The following is an 18,796-nucleotide window of genomic DNA, read 5'->3' on the forward strand; positions in this document are numbered from 1 at the left end:
CAGAACCAGGAAGGCAGGTTATTATCTGAATGGCTATAGGTTAGGAAAGGGGGAGGTGTAACAGGTCCTGGGTGGTCTTTGCTCAAACCATTTGTTTAAATGAAGCATGCAAGTGCTGGCAGTTAAGGAGGAAAGTGGGATGTTAGCCTTCATAGTGAGAGAGCTCGAATACAGGATCTGGGATATCTTGCTGCAATTGCAGAGAGCCCTGGCAAGTATGTTGGCATACTGTGCACAGTTTTGGCTTTCTTATCTGAGGGAGGGTGTTCTGGCTATGGAGGGAGTGCAAAATGAGTTTACCAGACTAGTTCCTGGGGTGGCAAGATTGACATACAAAGAGAGACTGGATTGTTTAAGACTATATTTACTGGGGGTCACTTAGCTCAGTTTGCCAGGTGGCTGATTTGCAATACAGAGTAATACCAGTGGTGTGGGTTCAATTCTCATACTAGCTGTTCTTCCAATATTGTTTTTCTCAATCACTCTCCTTACCTGAGACCTGGTGATCCTCGGATTAAGTCGCCATCAGTCATCTCTCTCTAATGAGAATCCCGACCAGAGTCTGACGGGACGATGACTACCTTCACTTTATTCATTGGGGTTTAGAAGAATGAAGAGGGACCTCATAGAAACCAATAAATTCTAACAGAACCTGATAGGGTAAACATACGAAGGATATTTCTGATGACCAGGAGTTCAGAACAAGGGCTCACTGTCTAAAGGCATAGGGTAGGTTATTTAGGACTTGAATGAGGAAAAATGTCTTCGGCCAGAGAAGGGGTAGCCTGTGGAATTCTCTGCCACAAAATGCAGTTGAGGCCAAAACATTGAACGCTTTCAAGAAGAAGTTATATAGATATCTCTGGGTTAAAGGGATCAAAAGATATAGGTAAAAAAGCAGGAACAGGGGACTGAGTTGGATGATCAGCCATGATCATCACATTTGAGTTGAAAAGTGTGATGTGCTGGAAAAGCACAGCAGGTCATGCAGCATTCGAGGAGCAGGAGAATCAATGATTCGGGCATAAAAGTCTCTCAGCACCCCCTACCCCCATTCCTGATGAAGGGCTTATGCTCGAAATGTTGATTCCTCTGCTCCTTGAATGCTGCCTGACCTGCTGTGTTCTCCCAGTGCACCACACCTCTTGTCTCTGATCTCCAGCATCCGCAGTACTCACTGTCTCCATGATGGTCACGTTGGAATGGTGGAGCAGACTTGAAGGATTGATTGGCCTCCTCCTATTTTCTACATTTGCATGTAATAACGTGCCATATCAAAGGATACTGTGAAAAATAGGAACTTACGGTGTAAGCAGTAATGGCATGGACAGAAAACTGTCTGACCAAAGGATAAAGAGTATCCATAAATGGACCTTTTTCTAGTTTGTAAGATGTAATGAGTGGTGTGCCACAGGAATCAATATAGGGACTTTGACTTTTTCCAATTTATGTAAATGACTTGGATGAAGGAACATGACGATATGATTGCTAAATTTCCTGATGCCACCAAAGATAGGTAGAAAGTAGGTTGTGTGTAAGGCACAAGGAGGGTACAAAGTCATTATAGGTAGGTTATATGAGTGGACATAAATCTGGAAACTGGAATATAATGTGGGGAGATTTAACCGTAAAAATAAATGGTAAGAGATTGCAGAGCCCTGTCATACAGAAGGATCTAAATATTCTGGTGCACGAATCACAAAAGGCTAGTGTGCAGATACATCGAGCATTTGGAAAAGGTAACAACATGCTCTCCTTTATTATAACGATAAATTGAACATTAAAATTATGGGTATCATGGTTCATATACAGAGCATTGGTGAGATCTTATCATAAATACTATGTACAGTTTTGGTCTCCTTACTCCAGGAAGGATGGAACTGAATTGGAGACGGTTCAGAGGAGGTTTACTTTATTGATACCTGGAATGAATGGGTTAGCTTATGGTTTGCCAGACTGGCAATGTTTACACTGGAGCCTGGAAGAGTGAGGGGTAAATTGATTGAAGTGAATATAATCCTGAAGGTGGATGTGGAAAGGACATTTCCTCTTGTGGCTGAGTAAAGAACCGGACAGGGTTCTAGATTAGAGTGGTGCTGGAAGAATGCAGCAATTCAGGCAGCATCCGAGGAGCAGGAAAATCGCGTTTCGGGCAAAAGGCCTTCATCAGGAATAGAGCAGGGTGCCTTCAAGGTGGAGAGATAGTCTTTGTTTTTACCTAAAGAACCGGACAGCACTGGTATCAACTGCAAATGTGTTGCTGGTCAAAGCACAGCAGGCCAGGCAGCATCTGTGCTTTGACCAGCAACACATTTGCAGCTGTGATCTCCAGCATCTGCAGACCTCATTTTTTACTAGCACTGGTATCAACTTCGAGTAAAAAGTGAGGTCTGCAGATGCTGGAGATCAGAGCTGAAAATGTGTTGCTGGTTAAAGCACAGCAGGTTAGGCAGCATCCAAGGAACAGGAAATTCGACGTTTCAGGCCAGACCCTGATGAAGGGCTCAGGCCCGAAACATCGAATTTCCTGTTCCTTGGATGCTGCCTAACCTGCTGTGCTTTAACCAGCAACACATTTTCAGCACTGTTATAAAATCAGGCGTGACTCCTTCAGGATAGAGATGAGAAGTTTTGTTTTGAGGTTTGTATGACTTTGGAAGTCTGTACCTAGAAGGCAGTAGAGATAGGTTAGTTAAATATTTTGAAGTCAGAGGAGGATAAGTTCTTTTCAGATAGGGAAGTCGAGGGTTATTAGGAGAAATATGAGAATGTGGAGTTTGGAACACAAGCAGATCGCCGCAATCTTATTGAATTGTGGAGCAGGCTTGAGGGACCTACTCAAACTCCTAGTTCATATGTTTGTTATCATGTCATTTTATGACTCCACCCTATCGGAATTCTCTCTTTTTCAGTGATGGAGGTATTTTCTTTGTTTTTACACTTTTAACATTTCCTTTGAATTTTCTTTGTATTTAGTCTGCTGTATTGTGGGAGAATCGACGTTTCGGGCATAAGCCCTTCCTCAGGAGTGAGGAGGGTGTGCCAAGCAGGCTAAGATAAAAGGTACAGAGGGGGGGACTTGGGGAAGGGGCATTGAGAATGCGATAGGTGGAAGGAGGTTAAGGTGAGGGTGATAGGCTGGAGAGGGGGTGGGGGCGGAGAGGTCAGGAAGAAGATTGCAGGTCAAGAAGGCGGTGCTGAATCTGAGGGTTGGGACTGAGACAAGGTGGGGGGAGGGGAAATGAGAAAGCTGGAGAAATCTGCATTCATCCCTTGTGGTTGGAGGGTTCCTAGGTGGAAGATGAGGCGCTCTTCCTCCAGACATCATGTTGCCATGGTCTGGCGATGGAGGAGGCCAAGGACCTGCATGTCCTTGGCGGAGTGGGGTGGGGGGCGGCGGCGGGGGAAGTTAAAGTGTTCAGCCACGGGGCGGTTGGGTTGGTTGGTGCGGGTATCCCAGAGGTGTTCTCTGAAATGTTCCGCAAGTAGGCGGCCTGTCTCCCCAGTGTAGTGGAGGCCGCAGCGGATGCAGTAAATGATGTGTGTGGAGGTGCAGGTGAATTTGTGACGGATATGGAAGAATCCCTTGGGGCCTTTGAAGGAAGTGAGGGGGGAGGTGTGGCCTGACCTGCTGCACTTTTCCAGCAACACATTTTTAAGTTCTGAACTCCAGCATCTGCAGTCCTCACTTTCTCCTGTACTGTGAGAGAGTGCTGCTCAGTGGGACCAGGAATCCTCGGGGTAGATCACTGAAGTGATTACTTTCTGACCATGAGTGCTAACAGTTTATCAATAAATCTGCCTCCAGCACCCTTTCAGTCTAAGCTTTCTAGGCCATTATAACTTGCTGTGTAAGATTTTCTTTCTAATACCATCTCTGATCCTTTTGCCAATTACTTTAAATAAAGGTGCAGTGTAGCCTTTTTGCTTTTGCATTCTGTTTATAAAGCCAAAGATCCTTTATTTTAATATCTCTCTCAACTGGTCCTGCTACCTTTTCAATATGCCTATGTCCATCTCTTGAAAATTGCACCTTTTTTGTTAATGTTGTTTCTCCTCATTTTTCCAAATCACTTGTCTTGGGTGTACAAAATGTTGATTTTCTGTAAGATATAAAATTTGTGACTAAAGTCAGAGGCACCATATGGGGACTTCATACTTTGTAACTGGGCAGCACCAGGACAATAGTTATATTTTTGATAATGAGATTGAGTTTGAAAAGTCCCACGCAGCCAGCTTTCTTAAATCTCACAGACCCCACCTGCCATCTTCCTCCTTGTCAATAAGTTACAGTTTTGGTAATTTATAATTTTTATATTTTAGATTGGATTAAATTTTTCTCACTTTTGTAAAATCCTGCCATGAAACTCCGTTATAAAACTGAGAAATGCAAATTCAGCTCCTGGCTGCTTCTGCCAGTCTGCTCCAGCCGTTCTTTGGCCCACTGCTCCCAAGTACATGCATTTTTCTTAAAATGTACCCATTTTTTGTTCTGTATAACGTTTGAGTATAATTTCACAGATGTTGATGTGACACCAGTGATTGCCCTACGGATGTGTATTGGCTCTAAGATGTTTTGGGAATATCCTGTGCTCATGCGGGGTGCCATATTATTGTCAATATTTCCTTCACTTCCTTTTCCTCCTTTCATTGTTTCTGTTCTTTATTTTTCTTCTTTTCATCCCTTTTTTATTGCTTCTCCTTTGTTCTCTTTCTCTCTGCAGCGCTTTCACTTGTTTCATTTATCTCTCTTTCTTTCCTGTTTACACTTCTTCCTCTTCCACTATCTCTGCCTGCACCTTTCTGTCCTAATCCTGTCTCTGTCTCATCTTCTGTTCATTTGCGATGCCAAACTCACTCTAACCCTCATAACGGTTAATAAGTATTTAGTTATGCAGTTTCATACAAGGCTATGGGCCAAGTGCTGCAAAATGGCATTAGAATAGTAAGGTGATTGTTCTTGCCTGGTCCAGATTTTATGGGCTAAAGGGCCATTTTCTGTAGACCTCTATGACACTTTCTTTTTCCTGTTTAATCACACAGATTCTCTCTGCTGCTCGCTTGCATTCTCTCTCTCTCGCTCTCTTCCCCCCCCACTCACTCACATTCTCTCCAACTTAGATCAGAGTGGTGCTGGAAAAGCACAGCAGGTTAGGCAGCATCCGAGGAGCAGGAAAATCGATGTTTCGGGCAAAAGCCCTTCATCAGGATGGCTTTTGCCCAAAACATAGATTTTCCTGCTCCTCAGATGCTGTCAGACCTGCTGTGCTTTTCCAGCACCACTCTGATCTAAACTCTGGGTTCCTGCATCTGCAATCCTCACTTTTGCCTTGTTGATTCTCTCCAACTTACTCATGTTCCCGCTCTCTCTCTCTCTGCCCCATGCTTGCTTGCACTCTGCCTCCTGCTCGCTCACCCTCTCTGTCACCCAACACTTCCTGTTCCTCTCACCCGCTTGTTCGTGCTTTCTCTTCTCTCTCATGCTTGTCCTGCCCCCCCTCTCTCTCTCCCTCCTTGCTCACCCACACTTACACTCTCTCTCTCTTCACTTACCCACGCACTCTCTCTCTCTTTATTTTGCTCAAGAACTACATGAATCCATGTAAGATTCTCCAAGTCCCTTTTTTAGAAATAGAGTTTGGTCTGACTATTGTGGCACAGAAGCCTCACACCTTCATTGAATTATCTGAGCTAACATGGCACTTGAGAATGTAACTTTAAAAAAGGTTCTGGGATTTACATATGAAAGAACTGATGAAGGAGCTGTGCTCTGAAAGCTAGTGCTTTCTAATAAACCTTTTGGACTAGAACCTGGTCTATAGATAGAACATCCTTCCTCCAAAAAGAAGACCAAAATTGCACACAATGTTCCACTAGGTTCCACTTTTCTTCAGTCATTTCCAACGTTTTCTGAGTTATATTTCTGTCTGTTTAGGATCTATCTAAGGAACATTCCCTTTTTTTGTCCACATCTTGAATTAATTCAACCAATCAATAGATTTGTTCTTTTCTCATTCATTCATGAAGTGTAGGTGTTGCTGACAATTGGTGCATTTATTGCCCATCCCTCGTTGCCATGATCTCACTGAATGATGGAACAGACTCATTCAGCTGAATGGCCTCATTCTGCTCCTATGTCTTATGGTCTTGTTGTCCTGCAAAATTCACTGCAGTAAGTGGTGAGAAAGTGTTGGTGAGCTGCCTGCTTGAATCACTGCAGTCTGTTTGATGTAGGTAGACCCACTGTGCTGTGAGAGAGTGAGTTTCAGGGTTTTGACCATCCAACGATAAAGATACAGCAGTGGAGTTCCAATTCCGGATGGTGAGTGGTTTTGATGGGATTTTCAGATGGTGGTGTTCCTATGTATCTGCTGTTCTTGTCCCTGTGATTGGTAGGTTTAGAATGTGCTATCTAATGAGCCATGGAGAATTTCTGCAGTGCATCCTGTAGATAGTACACACTGATGTACAAAGCATCAGTGTTGGAGACAGTGAATGTTTGTGGCTGTGGTGCCAATCAAGTGGGCTGCTTTGTCCTGGATGGTATCAAGCTTCTTAAATGTTGTTGGAGCTGCACTCATCCAGGCAAGTGGGGAGTGCTCCATCACACTCTTGACTTGTGCCTTGTAGATGATGGACAGGCTTTGGGGAGTCAGGAGGTGAGTTACCTGCTGCAGGATACCTCACCACTGACCTGTTCTTGTAGTCACAATGTAGCCATATACATAATGGTAAACCTCAGAGTGTTGACAGTGGGGGATTCAGTGATAGTAGTGTGATTGAATGCCAAAGGAAAATGATTAGATTCTCTCATTGGAGATGGTCATAACCTGGCATTTGCGAATATTACTTGTCACTTGTCAGCTTAAAGGCTTAATATTTTCTAGGTCTTGCTGAAATTTGACGTGGACTGCTTCAATATCTGAGGGGTCTCAAATGCTGCTGAATATGATGCAATCAGCAGTAAATTTCCCCACTTCTGACCTTACGATGGGGGGAAGATTATTGATGAAACAACTGAAGATGGTAGGACATGGCTCTTATGGTTCAGCCCTTCTGAGCCAGGAGGCCTGGTTTAAGTTCCACCTGCTCCAGCGATGTTATACTGTAATAACATTCCTGAACAGGTTGATTAGAAATATCCACCCTGAGGAGCAACTTCAACTAACTTCCTGTGTGCTCGGTGTGACTCGAACTAGCAGAGATTCTCACTGATTCCAGTTTTGCCACGGCTCCTGGATGCCACGTTCGCTTGAGTGCGGCCTTGATGTCAAGTGTTGTCACTGTCCCCTCCCCTCTGCCATTCAGCTCTCTTGTCCATGTTTGAACCAATGCTGTAATGAGATCAGGAGCTGAGTGGCCCTGGCAGAACACAGTCTGGGTGTCACTGAGCATGTTATTGCTGCCTAATAGCACTGTTAATGACATCTTCCATCACTTTACTGATGATCAAGAGTAGACTGATGGCATGGGAGTTGGATTTGTCATGCTTTTTGTGTAAAGGGCATACTTGGGCAATTTTCCACGTTTTTGGGTAGATTTCAGTGTTGTCACTGTACTGGAATAGCTTGGTTTGGTGTGTGGCAAGTTCTGGAGCATATTCTTTAGTAGTGTTGCTGGAATGTTGTCAGAGCCCATAATGTCTCCAGTCCCCATCATCTCCAGCCTTTTTTAAAACTATAGCTCTGAGACATTAATACCAAAATATAACGCTTGAACATTCATTTCCTAAGATTCAAATTCAGTTTTTGTGGATGTAATCATGTACTTTATTATGTTGTTCATGATGCTGTATGTTTCATTATCTGTTTCAACTTTTCCCACGGCCTTCTTATTGTTTCTTTCTCTCGAAGATCTTGAGATGTCACTTCATACAGCAAAGCCCCGTACTTACTGTGTGATGCTGTGCAGCGTAAATCCCGTTCCCCTGTGCTCACTGATTCAGCTTTGATTCCTGTCAAGAAACAGCTCAGGTTTGTCCTTGTTTTCAGATTTCTCCATGGCCATAGCCTGCTCATCTCCATAATCTCCTCCAGTCCCATCATCCTATAGATAACTGCATTTTGGTCTCTTGTGGAATGATAATTGCTCCACTCGTCGTGGCTATACCTTCTGTTGTCTTGGCCCAAGTTCTGGAACCCCCTCCTTGTATCTCTCTGCCTCTGTCCTTTGCTTTCTTTTTTAATCCACACCTTGTGGTTCAGTGTCATTCTTTGCTTTATAATGTTCCTGTGAAGAACCATGGACATTTCCCCGTATAAAATGCAAGATAGTGATTGCTAAATGTTTCATAGTTTTAACTAAGGTCATTGGATAACTGGTAGATTTTAGCTTGAGTGACCAACAATTTTGAAGCCAGTTTCTTTATGGCTACCGTGACACTGAATGGATAATCCAATCTGGAATCTTCTAGGACTGTTTGGCTCATCTCCATTCTGGATTTTTACTAACTGAGCCAGTGGAGGAATTGGATGCTGCCTGAACTGCTGTGCTCTTCCAGCACCAATAATCCAGTGGAGGAAATAGTCATCTAGATTTTCTTTTGCAAATGACATGCTAATTCTCCTCGGTTTCCTCTTTGACAGCTCAACAGTCGAGGAAACAATATGTTGACAGTTTTTCCCATGAGCCATTTTTATTAAGGAATTTGTGTGGAGGATCAAGAGCCATCATTCAGTGCTGCAAAAAGAAATAAAGCAGAAGAGGTAAAGGAGATCAGATACCTACATATTTGGTTCAAACTTATTAAGTTCAGTTTAAGTATTTATTTGCTGTGGCCCACATTTCCAAGATTGGCACGTTAGCATTAGAACTAATTCTATTGCTGCCACCATCACCATCACCACCCGCTTACCAACCATCTTGATTTGTGAGATGAGTCTGTTATGTAAAACTGAATTTCTGGAATCTTCCTTTGAGTTGGTTACAGAAATGTTGAGTCAACAATTTTATTTTAAGATTTTGGAAACTGTTCACTGCGCAATTGCGCTTTGTTAACATGACAAGTCTGTGTTGTTCAATTACTTGTTCAAATTTAAAAGGAATAGCTTTTAATTAACAACAATCCCAATTTAAATAGTGATATTCTCTTTGTTGTTGAACAGTTGTAGTCATCAAAAAAGAGGATTTTAGTTGAGATCCGATTTAGTTTGTTCTGCTTTGATGGCAGCTTTTCTGAGTGAAGAAATTACCTGTTGTGGGACGATGGGAATGGATTACAGAGTCTGACCAGTTAAGCTGTGTGACAAATGAATTGCTGCTATTGGTATGTCCTGGGTGGTTTTAATGTTGTACATCTGTTGACTCGGTCATATTACAAGTTGGCAAAGAGTGCTTCATGTAAAATAATAGCTTTATTTTTCCAGTTCTTTTGAAATTCTTAACCCATGAAAGCCTGCGGATTGTTTCAGTGAGGTAAATGTATTTGTGTTTATGGGAATGTTGGACAGGATTGTGTTTGAATTCACATTGCCTTAATTTAAGGCTAGTTGCTTGTTCATCAAATTGTCACTATCTCAACCAAACTTAAGACCAGAGTCCAGGAAAGTTAAGAAGGTTAAGCCGGAAAAGGTGAATTAAAAAGAAAAGCCACTGTCCAGTTTAACCCTAGTAACGATTTGCTCTCCTTTTGTGGAAGGAGCAGGAATATCTTGCTACAATTATGCAGGGCCATGGTGAGACCATATCTGGAATAATGTGGGCAGTTTTAGTCTCCATACCTGATAAAGAATATTCTGGTTCATGAGGGAGTGCAGCAAAGGTTTACCAGATTGATTCCTGCAATGGCAGGACTGACAGATGAAGAGAAACTGGATCGGTTCGGACAATATCTACTGGAGTTTAAAAGAATGGGGGGGGATTTCATCGAAATTTCCTGAACTGTATACTCCATTTGGATGGGATCTCTTCTTTCTGACCGTACGAAGCTCTTGATCATGTGTTTTCAACAGGGCTTTTTAAAAAAAAAAGTCACCTATTATTGTAAACAACCTGTAGAGAGATGCTACCGCACAGCTCTGGAGCAAGTGAGAATTGAAGCCGGGTCTCCCAATTCTAGAAGGGGAACACTGTGCCACAACTGGGCTCCAACAGGGCCTTTTTAAAAAAAAAACATTAATCTGTTTTTCTAATTAGCCTACTCAGATTGTTATTACACACCTCTGGAGCAGCTGGGACCTGAACCCGAGTCTCTTGGTTCAGGTGTAGGGACACTACCACTGCACCACAAGAGGACTCCAAAAGGTCCTGTTTTAAATAAGGCTGAGATAACTCTCACCAGTTATGCTTCAATAGTGAGTTAACACCAGTTAAGGCCCTCTTCAGGCTTCAGATGATTGACTGATAATTGTCCCTTGGTCAGGTACTTTATTCACCTTTTTCGTGGAATTTAAATTTATACAATAGAGAAGGCAAGGAAAGATTTCCCAGTTGAAATTGTGAGATGAGCATTTTTCCACCGGAATCCAGTGTAGTTCACCTGAAAGGACGATTTGGACGTGGTTCTGAAAGACAGTTGGCAACCATGGAAGAAACTGAGTGAGTGTCTTGAAAACATAGCAGCCTTGAACAGATCAGAATTATTGGAAAAGAGACAAAGAAAAGACAACATTGGGGTTATTGAATGTGGAAGAGAAAAAGTCTGGATAAGATTTCAGCCATGAGGGCCAATAATGGAGGGCAAAGACAGGTAACACTGTGGAGGTGGGACTAAGTGCTCTTCCTGATGGACAGAATGTAGTCTGTGACTCAATTCAGGGTCAAAACTTTGTACCAGTGGTGTACATGGGCAGACAAATCAAGGCGGAGGATTCAGAAGCATCAAAAAGCACCAATTAAATTAGCAACATGATCAGGTTCAAAACGTGAGGGAGAAAAGTAGATGTTAGCGAGTGCTGGATTAACTCTGCAATCTGCCATAAAGTGAAAGGTGGTGCAAGCTGATTTCCTTGCTTTTTTGAATATACAGTATGTATAATGGAAGATATACAAGTACCTGAGGATGAGGAATGCGTAGGTTTACAATAAGTAAAGTGTGGAGATGTTGAACTAAACATGACTGCTCTTTCAAGAACCAGCACTGGCGTAACAGGCCAAGTGACCTCCTTTGTATGACACAATGATAAAAATTCTACTGGACTTCCTAGATTTTGTGCTTAAGCTTCTGCATGGAATTTGAACCCTGCAAACATTTAGATTCCAAGTTAATACCAGCACCTCAGACTCAAACCACTGCTGTAAGTTAGTCTGTGATAGGCTCTGTCAATGTCCATAATCTACAACCTCTGTTTCACGATTTACAACATCATCAGAATTCCAAGATTTGAATTATACTCTTGTACCTCTCCTCCCAGCTATCCATTATCATGTCTCCCTATAGTTATTAATTCTGTGGTTTGATATACAGGACAATTGCTTAATGTACTATAACAACTAGTCAGCTTTTTCAGGACTAGTGAGAGAGCTTTATTAAATCAGAATATATGTGTACTATTGTAGATATGTCATCATATAATATAATTTAATACAGCAGAAAAAAATTGAAGTACTTTATGGCAGATTGCAGAGTTAATCCAGCACTCACTAACTTGAAATCTACTTTCCTCTCTCACATTTTGAACCTGGTCATGTTGCTAATTTAATTGGTGCTTTTTGATGCTTCTGAATCCTCCTCCTTGATTTGTCTGCCCATGTACATCACTGGTACAAAGTTTTGACCCTGAATTGAGTGTCACAGACTATATTCTGTCCATCAGGAAGAGCACTTAGTCCCACCTCCACAGTGTTACCTGCCTCTGCTTCTGCCACAGGCCCTCATAGCTGAAATCCTTATCCAGGCATCTGTTGCTTCCACACTCAATTACCCTCATGTTGTCCTTCCATTATCCCTTTTGTGTAATTGTGACTTGTTCAAGGCTGTTGGGTTTTTAAGAACAACTCACTCAGTCTTTTCCATCGTTGTCAACTGTTTTTCAGGAGCATGTCCAAATAGTCCTTTATTGTTGGAAGCATTAATGTCTCAAAACCCTGAAATCGTGATGGGGGAAGCCAAACCCAGTATTGTATTTTACAGTTGTCTCTCCACATCCAATCTGAATTCGTAACAAGGGACAGGTTTGCAGAGGTACTTTATAACATTTTGCACCACAGGAGGAAGACCTTTCAACCCAATGTACCTGCATCATCTTCGCTGTCAACTTTCACCCTTTCCCTTTAAAGATATTCTTCTTCAAATGCTTATTTGTTTCCCTTTAAAAGATGATGTGGATTCTGCCATCTCCAAGGTTTGCAACAGAGACGTTCTGTGTGCCATCATACACTCTTACATCATAAAAGAAGGCAATTTAATGCATTGTGAAAACAATGTAAAGTACAAAAATTGATTCATTGGTCTTTCATCTAATGTTGCAAAAGCATAATTAATATGCATCCTCACAAGTGCTATGCAACTCCCCCAGTTTGTTGGAGGAAAACACTGCAATTCTTGAACATAGTTCTAACTGGTTGTTCATATGCCATAAGACTGTCACAGTTACCGCCATGGTGAGTTACCAGTCACCTGATCATTCCTTGACTTTTTTTGGTTGCAGAATTGATTTAACCAGAGTACTATATGGCATTCTCTTTACTTAAAATGTGGTTAATACTGCTTTACCCCCATTCTATACATTGTTAGTAAAACTAAATAATGAATTTGAATTTACATAGCAACTTTCCAAACATTAAGGAAATCCCAGCAGGATTTATTCAGTTTTGAAATATGGTCAGTGTTGTAATTCAGAGAAACAGGGAGACAGTTTGCTTGCAGTAAAATCTTGTTGTGAATGCACTTTCTCTTCTTATTCTGTAAATTGTATTTGCTTTTGGAGCACCACCGAAAAAAAAGCACACTCTGTCTTTCACAGCAAGGTCGCTCTCATAAACTGCAATTAGAAAATGACCAGAGTTTTTTTTTAATTCATTCATGGCACGTTGGTAATGTTGGCTGGCCGCCCCTGGTTACCCTTGAGAAGATGGTGGTGAGCTGCTTCCTTTAATTCCTACAGTCTGTGCACTTAGGAAGACGTACAACACCCTGTGGGGATATGGGGGAAGGGATGTGATATGGGGGGTGGGTGGGTTGGGGGGAGGGGTGGGGAGGAGGAGTTCCAGGATTTTGAACCAGGTACACAGAAGGAATGGTGATGCATTTCCAAGTCAGGATCGTGAGTGGCTTGGGGGGTACCTTGCAGGTGGTAGTGTTCCCATGTATGTGCTGTCCTTGTCCTTCTAGTTGGTAGAGATAGTGGCTTTGGAAGGTGCTGTCTAAGACATTTTGGTGAATATCTGCAGTATGGTGGTACCTACAACTCCTACTCTGCATCTGTGTTTTGTTGAAGTTGACTGAAGTATAAACTTTGGTAAGGATTCTGCAGGATCCCTTAGTCTTCAATGAGATGACACCATTGAAGTTTTGCATCTCTCTGGGATGGTGGACATCTTATTCAAAAGCAGTTCAGCATGTCCTCAGGACTGCATAACTGCATTTCATTGTTGTTTCCATTGTCACTGTTTGCTATTATATGTTGTAGTGAGTTCAGTTAGCTGTATCTTCTTAGACTTAGTGTTCTTACAGCATGGAATAAGGTCCTTTATACCATCATGTCCACACCAGTCATCAAACATCCATCTATTCTAATCCCATTTTCAAGCAGTTGGCTTGTAGCCTCCAATACATTTCAAGTGTTCATCTACATACTACTAAGATGGTTTGAGACTTCCTGCCTCTACCACCTTTTTTGGCAGTGAGTTCTAGATTCATCCTCTGGATGGGAATATATTTCCTCAGGTCCCCTTTCAACCATCTGTTCATTATCATAAAACCGTGTTTTTTGCTATTGACCCCTCTACTAAGGGGAAAGGTTTCTCCCTATCTCCTCTTCTGTTCACCTCATATAACTTCATACGCTTCAATCAGATCCTCCCTCTTCTGTCTGTGCTCTAAGAAAAAAACCTCGTATGCTTTCTTAACCATCTGTGCTACCTGTCTGTTGCCTTCTGTCTGTAGGCAAGCACACCAAGGGTCATCTGATCCTCTGTACTTCTTACAGTCCTAACATTTAATGTGTCCTCCCTTGCCTTGATTGTTCTGCAAAAATGCATTGCTTCATACTTTTCAGGATTTAAATTCCTTTGGTCAGCCCGTCTACATTGCCTTGGAGTTTAAGGCTTTCCTCCTCGCTATTTACCACAATAGCTTTAGTGTCACCAGTGCACTGTACTTACTGATTGTACCTCCTACATTCATATCTGGATCATCACTGTACACAGCAAACAGCAAGAGACTCCCTTTCGAACCCTGTGATATGCAACTGGACACAGGCTACCAGTCACGCAAACATCATCCTCTGCTTCCTGCCACTAACTAGTTTTGGATCCAATTTATCAAATTGCTCTATACTCTGTGGCCCCTGAGCTTCCTGATCACTCTGCCTTGCTCAGAATGCTTACATTGTGAAGTGATGTTATCGGCCATACCCTTCCCGCTAGTTAATTCATGAAGCCTCCTGCTCAGTCTTGCTTAGCCTTTGTATTAACTTAGTCATTTTGTACTTTTAATCTCCCTTATGACCTGGATGTATAATCTTGAATGATCTAATGGGAGCAGATAAAGAGCTACTTATGTCAGATATCCATAATGTAAAACTAAAGTGTGTAATATGGAGTGTCCAATATCGAAGGTAGAGATTTCAGTAGATATTCAGGGTTGCTACCCGTCTTCACCGTGTTTTCTCTTAGGTGGGGTGAAATTACCATAGTCCTAGTGGATGATAGGGCTGCTCTCTCTTAGACAGAGAGATACGACTAATAGTGGTTTAATCTGAGGGTCACCACATCTCAGGGGCAAGGTTAAGAAGGTGGGACCTTCATTCCTCAATCAAAATGGGAATTGAACTTGTGCTATTGGCATTACCCTGTGTTATAAACCAGCTGTCCAGCCAACTCTACTAACTGTGGCTGATCATCCAACTCAACAACCAATTCCTGCTTCTCCCCCATATCCTTTGATCCCTTTAGCCCACTCTTTCCTGAAATTATGCAATGTGTGTGTATGAACAAATAATACTCATTTAAATCTAAGCACTTTAAAAGTCTCCTGTGTGTTTGGAAAGTACACGACAGCCTTTTGAAAATTAAACCACTCTTCATGGACACAAGGTGTGAAGAGGTATAGACGGTCAGCTTGTCTTTTTCCTGGGATGAAATGAGGAGGAATATGAAGAAGTAATTATGCCTGTAAAGGAATGGAAAGTTCAACTAGTTCAGACAACAAACTGCATTTGATTAAGTGGAATAGTTAAGTAGATTGCCATTGTAAATTTTTTTTTTGTACTTGTTTGTAAAGTTCCATTAACCATTAGGCTGCCCCATGAGGATGGTGCAATCCTGTCTGGTGTAAATGCTATACTCAGTATTAACAACCAGAAACCTGCCTACAGCTGAGCATAACAAATTAAAGTGCTTTTTGAATTTGTCAATTAACTATATTTCAACTATATTTCAATTGAATGTAATTAAACATTTATCCTAATTTCATGACCTTATCTTCTTATAATTTTATTAGGCTTCATGTGTGGAGATTTATCAGAGTCATTACCCAAATGCAGTGTGGCAGCTGGACATGCTAAGAGGCAGTCTGTGCCATCACTGGTTGGAGGAAGTGTTGGTGCCTCTGCAGTTGACACTCCTGCATTCCTCACGTGGTCACAGCATGATCTAAACGTACAGTCACAAAGGCTCAGAGACAAAGAGACGGACTGGGTCCTGGCCTGAGGGGCGAGTTGGCAAGACAGCCTCGCCTCCTGTGCGCTCGATGCAGAGCAGCGTGGTGAGTAAAGCTCTGTACCCGCACATCCTTATGCTTATTTTGGTCAGTCCCAGTCTTCCTGAATCCTGAACTGCGTCCAGCTAAACTTCAGCAGGACCATCTCGGAGACTGCCTCCAAAGTGACATAGTAATTGTATTCATGGGTGTCAGAGTCATAGAGATGGAAACAGACCCTTTGGTCCAACTCGTCCATGCCGACCTGATATCCGAAAGTGAAAGAGTCTCAGTTGCCAGCACTTGGCCCATATCCTTTTAAATCCTTCCTTTTTCACATACCCATCCAGATGCCTTTTAAATGTTGTAATTATATCAGCCTCTGCCACCTCCTCTGGCAGCACATTACATACACACACCACCCTCTATGTGAAAAAGTTGCCCCTTAGGTCCTTTTTAAATCTTTACCTCTCACCTTAAACCTATGCCCTCTAATTTAGGACTCCTCCACCCTGGGGAAAAGACCTTGGCTATTCACTGCATCTATGCCCGTCATGATTTTATAAGCCTTAATAAAGTGTTACTGGCTGAGCCAGCATTTAGTATTCGTCCCTACTTGCACCTTGATCTGTGTGACTTGGGCAGTTAACAGTCAGAGTCATAGAGATGTACAGCATGGAAATGGACCCTTCGGTCCAACCCGTCCATGCTGAGCAGATATCCCAACCCAATCTAGTTCCACCTGCCAGCACCCGGCTCATATCCCTCTAAACCCTTCCTATTCATATACCCATCCAAATGCCTCTTAAATGTTGCAATTGTACCAGCCTCCACCACATCCTCTGGCAGCTCATTCCATACACGTACCACCCTCTGTATGAAAACGTTGCCCCTTAGGTCCCTTTTATATCTTTCCCCCTCACCCTAAATCTATGCCCTCTAGTTCTGGACTCCCTGACCCCAGGGAAAAGACTTTGCCTATTTACCCTATCCATGTCCCTCATAATTTTGTAAACTTCTATAAGGTCACCCCTCAGCCTCTGACGCTCCGGGGAAAACAACCCCAGCCTGTTCAGCCTCTCCCTGTAGCTCACATCCTCCAACCCTGGCAACATCCTTGTAAATCTTTTCTGAACCCTTTCAAGTTTCCCAACATCTTTCCGATAGGAAGGAGACCAGAATTGCATGCAATATTCCAACAGTGTCCTGTACAGCCGCAACATGATGTCCCAATGCCTGTACTCAATACTCTGACCAATAAAGGAAAGCATACCAAACGCCGCCTTCTCTATCCTATCTACCTGCGACTCCACTTTCAAGAAGCTATGAACCTGTACACCAAGGTCTCTTTGTTCAGCAACACTCCCTAGGACCTTACCATTAAGTGTATACGTCCTGCTAAGATTTGCTTTCCCAAAATGCAGCACCTCACATTTATCTGAATTAAACTCCACCTGCCACTTCTCAGCCCATTGGCCCATCTGGTCAAGGTCCTGTTGTAATCTGAGGTAACTCTCTTCGCTGTCCACTGCACTTCCAATTTTGGTGTCATCTGCAAACTTACTAACTGTACCTCTTATGCTCGCATCGAAATCATTTATGTAAATGACAAAAAGTAGAGGGCCCAGCACCGATCCTTGTGGCACTCCACTGGTCACAGGCCTCCAGTCTGAAAAACAACCCTCCATCACAACCCTCTGTCTTCTACCTTTGAGCCAGTTCTGGCTAGTTCTCCCTATATTCCATGAGATCTAACCCTGCTAATCAGTCTCCCATGGGGAACCTTGTCGAACCCCTTACTGAAGTCCATATAGATCACATCTACCGCTCTTCCCTCATCAATTCTGTTTTTTACTTCTTCAAAAAACTCAACCAACCACATTTCTGAGAGTCTGGAGCTACATATAGGCCAGACCAGGTAAGGAAGTAGATTTCCTTTTCTAAAGGACACTATTTTTTTTACAACAATTAACATGGATTACGTGGCCACCATTAGGGCTAGCTTTTAATGCTGCAGTACATTTGAACCCATGTCCAGAGCATTAGTCTGATGTTCTGCATCACAACGCCAAGAATTTTAAAAAAAAATAATTTGTGGAATGTCAGTGTCACTGGCTAGCCAGCGTTTATTGGCCATCCCTCGTTGCCCTTGAGAAGGTGGGAGTGAGCTGCCTTCTTGAAACTCTGCAGTCCACCTGCTTTGGGTTGACCTACAATGCCCTTAGGGAGGAAATTCCAGGATTTTGACCCATCAACACTGAAAGAACGGCATTATATTTCCCAGTCAGTATGGTGAGTAGTTTGACAGGAACTTAAAGGTAATGGCGTTCCCACATATCTTGTCTTTGTCCTTCTAGATGGAAATGACTGGGTTTGGAAGGTGCTGTCTGAGGATCTTTGGTGAATTTCTACAGTGCACCTTGTAGGTCATACACACTACTGCTACTGAGCATTGGTAGTGGAGAGAGTGGATGCTTGCGGATGTAGTGACAATCAAGCAAGCTGTTTAGTCCTGGATGGTGTCATGACATTGGCAGTGCAACATCACCTCCCACATGAGCATCTTTGTGAGTGTGTGCTTGTTTATATTTGCAGCCACAATTTATTTTATGTCAAACTACCAACGGAAGTTTCTACTATAACTCTGGAATTGCCTGGATTCACACTGTACTAATACTTTGGCATTTTGAGACTCAGACGGTGGAAGATTTTTAGACATTGTAGTCTGCATTGTAGCATGTGGCCGGTAGTTTTGATTATGATCATTAATTATAAAGAACTTTGGTCACACGGAAGCTTTTAGCAATGCATGTGGTATCAAGGCTTGGCTTGCATTTAATTCCATAAGAAGCCAATACAGCTCTGGTTCATTGCCAAATGTGTCAGAGATGATGCAAGTACACAAATATTCAATCTATTTGCACCGGCACAGATCTCATGCAATTAAACCACATATTCAATTTATTTCTAGTCAATCACAACTTCTGACATTCAAGT

The 18,796-nt window shown here is 42.5% G+C and overlaps 1 protein-coding gene across 6 annotated transcripts in view; it reads left to right on the forward strand.

Moving 5' to 3' along the window:
• Positions 1-18,796, forward strand: part of disp1 (dispatched homolog 1 (Drosophila)) — a 335,964-nt gene that overhangs the window by 106,488 nt on the left and 210,680 nt on the right. Inside the window, exon 1 of one of the 6 annotated variants that reach the window (XM_060848484.1) lies at positions 8,680-8,705. The exons of 4 other annotated variants lie outside the window; for them this stretch is intronic. The gene's annotated coding sequence lies outside the window, so the exon portion shown is untranslated. Of the gene's footprint in view, positions 1-8,679; positions 8,706-18,796 lie in introns of those variants that run through there. One more of the 6 variants, XM_060848458.1, reaches the window with a different exon arrangement.

Source organism: Hemiscyllium ocellatum, chromosome 3 (assembly GCF_020745735.1).
Source record: "Hemiscyllium ocellatum isolate sHemOce1 chromosome 3, sHemOce1.pat.X.cur, whole genome shotgun sequence".
NCBI classification, from domain to species: domain Eukaryota; kingdom Metazoa; phylum Chordata; class Chondrichthyes; order Orectolobiformes; family Hemiscylliidae; genus Hemiscyllium; species Hemiscyllium ocellatum.